The following is a 10322-nucleotide window of genomic DNA, read 5'->3' as shown; positions in this document are numbered from 1 at the left end:
CCGGGTCTGTACACCTGCTGTGCCCATTATGAGGGGCTCCCACCATCCCTGAGCTGAGTTTCCGGGTCTGTACACCTGCTGTGCCCATTATGAGGGGCTCCCACCATCCCTGTGCTGAGTTCCCGGGTCCCATTATGAGGGGCTCCCGTTCTCCCTAAGTGAAGCTGGGGGCTCACACCGCACGCCATGCTCCACGGATTAGTAAACTATCACCCTCCTGTGTGTGACTGTCCTCATGGGATGGATCTGGCAGTGCGGGAGTTAAGTCTTCCAGCGATATGTGGAAATGTTGCCAGAGGCGCTCAGAAATCCCAAATCACAACCTCGGGAACGAGGGAGATATCGGCCGCTATGGGAACTGATAACAGCGGCTGGGAAATGGGACCTCACAAGGACACGGCCAGGGCCGTAGCCGGGGTGACCCCGGGTGACACAAAGCTTCACAACAAGAAAAGACAAACTGATGGCTCCCAGTTGTTGCCTTCATATATTAAGATGCCAACCCAACCCATGCCACGTGACACGCCCACCTCGGCTCTGTCATAAGGGGGTTCAGCGGCCCTTGCACGAACCACTCCATTGGGGTACAGATGCGTGCCAGGCTTCAATTAGCCCAGAGCCAAAATAAGTCTCGCCCCCCCCCACCAAGATACCCGGTCTGTACAGGCTCTGCGAGTGTCCAGCAGGTGAGAGGATGTGCATTGTTCATTCCCCGAGCACCAATGGATCTCCCCTGTCACCCTATAATCCATCTTTTTTAGATTGTAACCCCCCAGGGGCAGGGTGGCACAGATGCCCCGCTGGTGCCTCCAGGGTGGCAGTAGAACTTCTGTGCCAGCGGCGGTTGGATAAGCCCCCCGAACACCCCGCTACACACCGGGCGCCCGGGCCCCGGGAACGCCATGGGCCCCGCTCCCTGCTCCTGCTGACCGGGAGACCCCGTGCCGCATCAGCTGGAACAATGCAGGCTCCCGGCATGCAGCGCGCCGTCATTAGCTCCTCCTCACCCTCCTCTCTGTGTACGTTCATAGCCACGCCCACGTCCTCTAAGTATTCCGCATGGACACGCCCTTCTCTCGCTCACAGTGAAGATATTGCCCCGCCCATCTGCACGCCTCAGGCTCTGAGGTCCTCCCCCTGTTCCCAATGTATACAGCTGGGGGGATGGGGACCTGCGATAGAGAAAAATCCCTCACCCCCTCCCTGTATAATATACACCCCCTCCCTGTATAATATACACCCCCTCCCTGTATAATATACACCCTGTCCCTGTTGCTATGAAAGATGTCTGCGTTGCCCATAGCAACCGGTCAGGCCCGAGCTGTGGCTTTTTATAATGCTGTCCTCCTCCCCGGCGATTGGACTCCTCAGGCCTGGCGGGATTTCCAGCTGCCATGGAAACCAGAACGGATGTTCCAGACAATGAGGGAGTTTATCTGAACTGGAGCGGAATCCGGAGCAGTTGCCATGGAAACCAGTCAGCTTCTCTCTTTCATTCCAATCAGCTCCAACTGAACAAAAAAGCTGATTGGTTGCCATGGCAACAGCTCCACATTGTGTCTGCTCCAGTTTTCATAAATTCCCCCCCAATATGTCCCCAAACACACAGCGGGAAAAACGTCACATGACCCACAGTATGATCATGTGGCACGAGTACAGGATCACGTGACAAGCAATCCCACCCAGAGGCACTGTGAAAAGCCTGCTGAATCTGCCCGTCATAGATCACGTATGACCGGACTTCCAGGCACGGAAAGTGTTAAATGGAATCTCCGCCGTTATCCGGAGCGATCTGCAGCGCGCACACATCATAAAACCATTCTCACACACACACGTGTGCGGCGCCTCCGTGTCACCGCCAGACAGGGCGCGCGTGATGAAGAGATGGCCGGGAGCGAGATAAGAGGGCGCCTGTGCCCCGGGGGGACAGCTGGGTGGCACAGGGCGGCGCCAGGACTGCGTGGGGCGGCGGCCAACGAGGCGCTGTTTGCTGTGTGGCTCCCTCGCGGTCCGCACACACACACACCATGTGTTCCCGTATCAGCGCGGAGACGCACGGCGAGCATCTGACAGGCGTTCAGACAATGAGCTCCGCTCTGAGTACACAGACTTATCTCGCCACGCCGCGTGCGCTATCGCCTCGCCATCGCTCTCACCGCACGTTCACACGTTATGGGAGAATGCTTCACCATCCGGGGAGTGCAGAGACATGAAAACGCATTTTAGCCGCAAAAATATCGGTTCTCCGGTGAACGGCGTTGGCGAAACTGGCGTGAAAACTTCCTCCTGCCTGCAGCAGACTGATGACTGGGGGAGGGGAGGCTGAGGAAATGCTTCCTCCTGCCTGCAGCAGACTGATCACTGGGGGAGGGGAGACTGAGGAAATGCTTCCTCTAATATACACCCCCTCCCTGTATAATATACACCCCCTCCCTGTATAATATACACCCCCTCCCTGTATAATATACACCCCCTCCCTGTATAATATACACCCCCTCCCTGTATAATATACACCCCCTCCCTGTATAATATACACCCCCTCCCTGTATAATATACACCCCCTCCCTGTATAATATACACCCCCTCCCTGTATAATATACACCCCCTCCCTGTATAATATACACCCCCTCCCTGTATAATATACACCCCCTCCCTGTATAATATACACCCCCTCCCTGTATAATATACACCCCCTCCCTGTATAATATACACCCCCTCCCTGTATAATATACACCCCCTCCCTGTATAATATACACCCCCTCCCTGTATAATATACACCCCCTCCCTGTATAATATACACCCCCTCCCTGTATAATATACACCCCCTCCCTGTATAATATACACCCCCTCCCTGTATAATATACACCCCCTCCCTGTATAATATACACCCCCTCCCTGTATAATATACACCCCCTCCCTGTATAATATACACCCCCTCCCTGTATAATATACACCCCCTCCCTGTATAATATACACCCCCTCCCTGTATAATATACACCCCCTCCCTGTATAATATACACCCCCTCCCTGTATAATATACACCCCCTCCCTGTATAATATACACCCCCTCCCTGTATAATATACACCCCCTCCCTGTATAATATACACCCCCTCCCTGTATAATATACACCCCCTCCCTGTATAATATACACCCCCTCCCTGTATAATATACACCCCCTCCCTGTATAATATACACCCCCTCCCTGTATAATATACACCCCCTCCCTGTATAATATACACCCCCTCCCTGTATAATATACACCCCCTCCCTGTATAATATACACCCCCTCCCTGTATAATATACACCCCCTCCCTGTATAATATACACCCCCTCCCTGTATAATATACACCCCCTCCCTGTATAATATACACCCCCTCCCTGTATAATATACACCCCCTCCCTGTATAATATACACCCCCTCCCTGTATAATATACACCCCCTCCCTGTATAATATACACCCCCTCCCTGTATAATATACACCCCCTCCCTGTATAATATACACCCCCTCCCTGTATAATATACACCCCCTCCCTGTATAATATACACCCCCTCCCTGTATAATATACACCCCCTCCCTGTATAATATACACCCCCTCCCTGTATAATATACACCCCCTCCCTGTATAATATACACCCCCTCCCTGTATAATATACACCCCCTCCCTGTATAATATACACCCCCTCCCTGTATAATATACACCCCCTCCCTGTATAATATACACCCCCTCCCTGTATAATATACACCCCCTCCCTGTATAATATACACCCCCTCCCTGTATAATATACACCCCCTCCCTGTATAATATACACCCCCTCCCTGTATAATATACACCCCCTCCCTGTATAATATACACCCCCTCCCTGTATAATATACACCCCCTCCCTGTATAATATACACCCCCTCCCTGTATAATATACACCCCCTCCCTGTATAATATACACCCCCTCCCTGTATAATATACACCCCCTCCCTGTATAATATACACCCCCTCCCTGTATAATATACACCCCCTCCCTGTATAATATACACCCTGTCCCTGTTGCTATGAAAGATGTCTGCGTTGCCCATAGCAACCGGTCAGGCCCGAGCTGTGGCTTTTTATAATGCTGTCCTCCTCCCCGGCGATTGGACTCCTCAGGCCTGGCGGGATTTCCAGCTGCCATGGAAACCAGAACGGATGTTCCAGACAATGAGGGAGTTTATCTGAACTGGAGCGGAATCCGGAGCAGTTGCCATGGAAACCAGTCAGCTTCTCTCTTTCATTCCAATCAGCTCCAACTGAACAAAAAAGCTGATTGGTTGCCATGGCAACAGCTCCACATTGTGTCTGCTCCAGTTTTCATAAATTCCCCCCCAATATGTCCCCAAACACACAGCGGGAAAAACGTCACATGACCCACAGTATGATCATGTGGCACGAGTACAGGATCACGTGACAAGCAATCCCACCCAGAGGCACTGTGAAAAGCCTGCTGAATCTGCCCGTCATAGATCACGTATGACCGGACTTCCAGGCACGGAAAGTGTTAAATGGAATCTCCGCCGTTATCCGGAGCGATCTGCAGCGCGCACACATCATAAAACCATTCTCACACACACACGTGTGCGGCGCCTCCGTGTCACCGCCAGACAGGGCGCGCGTGATGAAGAGATGGCCGGGAGCGAGATAAGAGGGCGCCTGTGCCCCGGGGGGACAGCTGGGTGGCACAGGGCGGCGCCAGGACTGCGTGGGGCGGCGGCCAACGAGGCGCTGTTTGCTGTGTGGCTCCCTCGCGGTCCGCACACACACACACCATGTGTTCCCGTATCAGCGCGGAGACGCACGGCGAGCATCTGACAGGCGTTCAGACAATGAGCTCCGCTCTGAGTACACAGACTTATCTCGCCACGCCGCGTGCGCTATCGCCTCGCCATCGCTCTCACCGCACGTTCACACGTTATGGGAGAATGCTTCACCATCCGGGGAGTGCAGAGACATGAAAACGCATTTTAGCCGCAAAAATATCGGTTCTCCGGTGAACGGCGTTGGCGAAACTGGCGTGAAAACTTCCTCCTGCCTGCAGCAGACTGATGACTGGGGGAGGGGAGGCTGAGGAAATGCTTCCTCCTGCCTGCAGCAGACTGATCACTGGGGGAGGGGAGACTGAGGAAATGCTTCCTCCTGCCTGCAGCAGACTGATGACTGGGGGAGGGGAGGCTGAGGAAATGCTTCCTCCTGCCTGCAGCAGACTGATCACTGGGGGAGGAGGGGAGACTGAGCTTCCTCCTGCCTGCAGCAGACTGATGACTGGGGGAGGGGAGGCTGAGGAAATGCTTCCTCCTGCCTGCAGCAGACTGATCACTGGGGGAGGAGGGGAGACTGAGCTTCCTCCTGCCTGCAGCAGACTGATGACATCATCTCGGCCTAGGCAGAGTCACTGAGTGGAGCACAGGGGTGTCTTGGTAACGAAAAGAGGCGGAGCTTTCCTGAATGATGTCACTCTTGCTGTACATTGTGACAATCACCATTTCTGAGGCCGGCGCTGGCAGCCAATGACGGGTTCCCTACAGAGGCGTCCCGAGGCCGGGTGACACCAGTGATGACGTCACGCGCGGTACCGCTGTTACCTGCCGGCGGCCATCTTGGTGATGGATGCCGGCAGAGAGAGGAGGGGACAGTCACCCGGTGTGATGAGGTATGCCGCCGGGTCCCCTCCTCTCTCTCTCTCGAGCAACTGTCTGGCTCTCAGTCCATGACCGATTTGTGCCAATGGGGGGGGGGACCACAAGGGGCCTTTTCCCCACCTCCGCTTGCCCCCAAAAAAGAGGTGGGGGGACCTGTGCTGAAATCTGGAGTCTCCCTGTGTAATATGGGGGTGTCCACATAGCGGCGCCCCGAGAATATGGGGGAGCATTAGTACCACCGACCCGCAAAGGGTCACCACGCACGATGCGGGAAACGAGAGTTCGTGCACGTGCGCTCGTGCGCGCTCTCGTGCCTTTTGTGCCGCCTTCGTCCCGCCTCAGCGCATTCAATCGACGGGCTCGAAAAGTAGCTCAGGCCGCGTTCTCAGCTGCGACCACTCCGCGTCTTTTTCTCGCTCCTTCGTGCGCGCAATTGTCCCCGCGTACGCATGCGGGAATAAAAAACCCGCGTGTGCCAATAACAGGTCACGGCATTGTCAGCGCGTCGCACACGTGTTCTGCAAACGCGTGCCAAAATGGCGTTTTTGGGCGAGCGCTCACGCGACGCCAAGGTGTAAGCGGGGGGACTAAGGATGATGGGACGGCCCGTGGTTCTGACCCGACTCCGGGTGACGCCATCGGTCACATCTGGCGGATTTCTGATGGTGAAACCACCGCCGGATATCTGACCTTTGACCCCGAATTCCGTCTTTTCCTCCTTCTTTTTGGAGTGTGTGAGAATGTGTCTGCGGTTGTGTGTCTGTCAGTGTTTTTGAGGGTCCGCTCACACTAGTACACTGCGGTAATCGCCCAGTCAGTCCCATGTGATTAACGCGCGGTACCACGCAATCGCACCAACTGCGCGTTCTGATGTGGAAGGTGCGTTGTGTTGCCATCAATTTGAATGACACCCCAAACGAACCTCCTACCCGCGGTCCGCGATCGCCCGCACCCAAATGCCGCGCGTTCCATTGCGGTGCGACTTAATGACGGAGGACAAACGTGGGTCCTGAGGTTACACAGGTTGGGAACCACTGCTCTAAAGTATTTGTGGTGCAATGCTCTGCAGCTGTGGGTGGTGCAGTGCCACGTTTGAGGTGCAATGCTCTGCAGGCTGGGGGGGGGGTGTCATGAGGCCATATTTGTGGTGCAATGCTCTGCAGAGTGGGAGGGGGCGCAGTGCCATATTTGAGGTGCAATGCTCTGCAGAGGGGGGCAGTTGGTGCGGTGCCATATTTGAGGTGCAATGCTCTGCATAGTCGGAATGTCGTGGTGCCATATATGAGGTGCAATGCTCTGCAGACGGGGGGCCGGGTAATATTTGAGGTGCAATGCTCTGCATAGTGGGAATGGCGTGGTGCCATATATGAGGTGCAATGCTCTGCAGTAATATAATGATGTCATTGTCGTCTCTTCGCAGAATGTTGCTCTGGATCCTCCTCAGTGTGTGCTGCATTGCTGCAGGTGAGTGCAGTGATGTCACTCCTGTGTAGTATATAGAGGATAGTGATGTCACTCCTGTGTAGTATATAGAGGATAGTGATGTCACTCCTGTGTAGTATATAGAGGATAGTGATGTCACTCCTGTGTAGTATATAGAGGATCGTGATGTCACTCCTGTCTGTTTTGCCTCCTTTACCACTCAGCTCAGCAGCGCAGCTCCTCGTATTCCGGTGAATATGGCGGAGGGGGCGGAAAACGTTTCTCACAGTCTGGAAACCAGCTGGACGGCGCGATCACAGGCCTGAGAATCCGTAACAACCGCCAATACATCACCGGGTGAGATATACCGCCGATATATACCCGGGTATTATAGAGCTCCAGCTCATTATAATCAGCTCTATGCACAGCTCAGTGTCAGCAGGGCGGATAAGAATCCCCTACTACAGTACAGACATCGGGGTCTTCATATACATTCACAGAGCGGCCGGGCCTCAGAATCTACGTGAACGTTCAATCTGTGCAAATAGAGGCAAAAACCAACGTTCTTAGTATATTTTCCTTTTTAGTTCGAATATAATGTAATGTAATACTGTATTATGGACACTAGGTGGAGCTGAGGAGCACAGGAAATAAATAATACCACATTATGGACACTAGAGGGTGCTGTGGAGCACAGGAGATAAGTAATACCACATTATGGCCCCTAGGTGGAGCTGAGGAGCACAGGAAATAAATAATCCCACATTATGGACATTAGAGGGTGCTGAGGAGCACAGGATATAAGTAATACCACATTATGCACACTAGGTGGAGCTGAGGAGCACAGGAGATAAGTAATACCACATTATGGACATTAGAGGGTGCTGAGGAGCACAGGATATAAGTAATACCACATTATGGCCACTAGGTGGAGCTGATGAGCATAGGATATAAGTAATACCACATTATGGCCACTAGGTGGAGCTGATGAGCACAGGAGATAAGGAATACTGCATTATGGCCACTAGGTGGAGCAGAGGAGTACAGGAGATAAGTAATACCACATTATGGCCACTAGATAGTGCTATGAACTCCATACCCTCCATCTCAGTCCACTTTATCATGGAACCAATCAGTATCACCACATCTTATTGATCACTTGTATTGATGAGCGGAGTGACTGATTTCCTCTATCAGCAAAAGTTTTTTTTTAAATTGACTTAGAGGGCGTTGTTTTTGGTTGTGTATTCGGGGCAGTGTTGTGTTTTATTATAATAAATAATCATTCGTACATTATTATAGTGATGTCACTCCTGTGTAGTATATAGAGGATAGTGATGTCACTCCTGTGTAGTATATAGAGGATCGTGATGTCACTCCTGTCTGTTTTGCCTCCTTTACCACTCAGCTCAGCAGCGCAGCTCCTCGTATTCCGGTGAATATGGCGGAGGGGGCGGAAAACGTTTCTCACAGTCTGGAAACCAGCTGGACGGCGCGATCACAGGCCTGAGAATCCGTAACAACCGCCAATACATCACCGGGTGAGATATACCGCCGATATATACCCGGGTATTATAGAGCTCCAGCTCATTATAATCAGCTCTATGCACAGCTCAGTGTCAGCAGGGCGGATAAGAATCCCCTACTACAGTACAGACATCGGGGTCTTCATATACATTCACAGAGCGGCCGGGCCTCAGAATCTACGTGAACGTTCAATCTGTGCAAATAGAGGCAAAAACCAACGTTCTTAGTATATTTTCCTTTTTAGTTCGAATATAATGTAATGTAATACTGTATTATGGACACTAGGTGGAGCTGAGGAGCACAGGAAATAAATAATACCACATTATGGACACTAGAGGGTGCTGTGGAGCACAGGAGATAAGTAATACCACATTATGGCCCCTAGGTGGAGCTGAGGAGCACAGGAAATAAATAATCCCACATTATGGACATTAGAGGGTGCTGAGGAGCACAGGAGATAAGTAATACCACATTATGGACATTAGAGGGTGCTGAGGAGCACAGGATATAAGTAATACCACATTATGCACACTAGGTGGAGCTGAGGAGCACAGGAGATAAGTAATACCACATTATGGACATTAGAGGGTGCTGAGGAGCACAGGATATAAGTAATACCACATTATGGCCACTAGGTGGAGCTGATGAGCATAGGAGATAAGTAATACCACATTATGGCCACTAGGTGGAGCTGATGAGCACAGGAGATAAGTAATACCACATTATGGACATTAGAGGGTGCTGAGGAGCACAGGAGATAAGTAATACCACATTATGGCCACTAGGTGGAGCTGATGAGCACAGGAGATAAGGAATACTGCATTATGGCCACTAGGTGGAGCAGAGGAGTACAGGAGATAAGTAATACCACATTATGGCCACTAGATAGTGCTATGAACTCCATACCCTCCATCTCAGTCCACTTTATCATGGAACCAATCAGTATCACCACATCTTATTGATCACTTGTATTGATGAGCGGAGTGACTGATTTCCTCTATCAGCAAAAGTTTTTTTTTAAATTGACTTAGAGGGCGTTGTTTTTGGTTGTGTATTCGGGGCAGTGTTGTGTTTTATTATAATAAATAATCATTCGTACATTATTATTATTATTAGGGATGCAGCGTTATATCGGCCGCCGAAACATATCGTCCGTAAATGTCACTTTTGGCTAAATGCCGAAAGTGCCATTTTCCTGCCGATACAGCGGCGCATCCCTGCTTTTTTTTCCTGCCTGCTGGGCGCTGCTCTGTGTCCCAGCGGGGAGGAGAGAAAGTGTGACAGCTGGCCGAGTGCTGCGGGAGGAGAGCGCTGTGAGCGGCCGGTGTCTCCACCCACACCGCTCAGCCACCTGTCACAGATCGGCAGAGCGGTGTGTGGGTGGAGAGAGTCAGCGCTGTGACAGCTGTCAGGATGGAGAGCGGGTTCAAGCAGTCGGTGATCAGTGATCGCTGAGTGTTTGTAAATAATTGAGGACAGAGTCTGGTTACTATATCCTCAATTATGAATGAATGGGAAGTGATCTACATCACCTCTACATCACTTCCTGTTCATTCATAGTTGTAGTTATAGTAATCATACAATGTCCTCATGTTATGAATGAACAGGAACACTCAGTATAGAGGATTGCTGTTCATTGATAACAGAGGATACTATTTTAAAAGGGAAATATCAGGGGTCTGTTTAGACCCCCAATATTTCCCTGA

The 10322-nt window shown here is 51.6% G+C and overlaps 1 protein-coding gene across 1 annotated transcript in view; it reads right to left on the bottom strand.

The window, feature by feature from the left end:
* The window catches only part of LOC108789155 (serine/threonine-protein kinase NLK2-like), a 36339-nt gene that overhangs the window by 10153 nt on the left and 15864 nt on the right, over window positions 1–10322 (bottom strand). The gene's annotated exons all lie outside the window — the stretch shown is intronic.

This window comes from Nanorana parkeri, unplaced genomic scaffold, assembly GCF_000935625.1.
Source record: "Nanorana parkeri isolate BGI_ZX_2015 unplaced genomic scaffold, ASM93562v1 scaffold379, whole genome shotgun sequence".
NCBI lineage: Eukaryota > Metazoa > Chordata > Amphibia > Anura > Dicroglossidae > Nanorana > Nanorana parkeri.
Note: the sequence above shows the minus strand (reverse complement) of the source record. Positions and strands in the feature narration are given on the sequence as shown.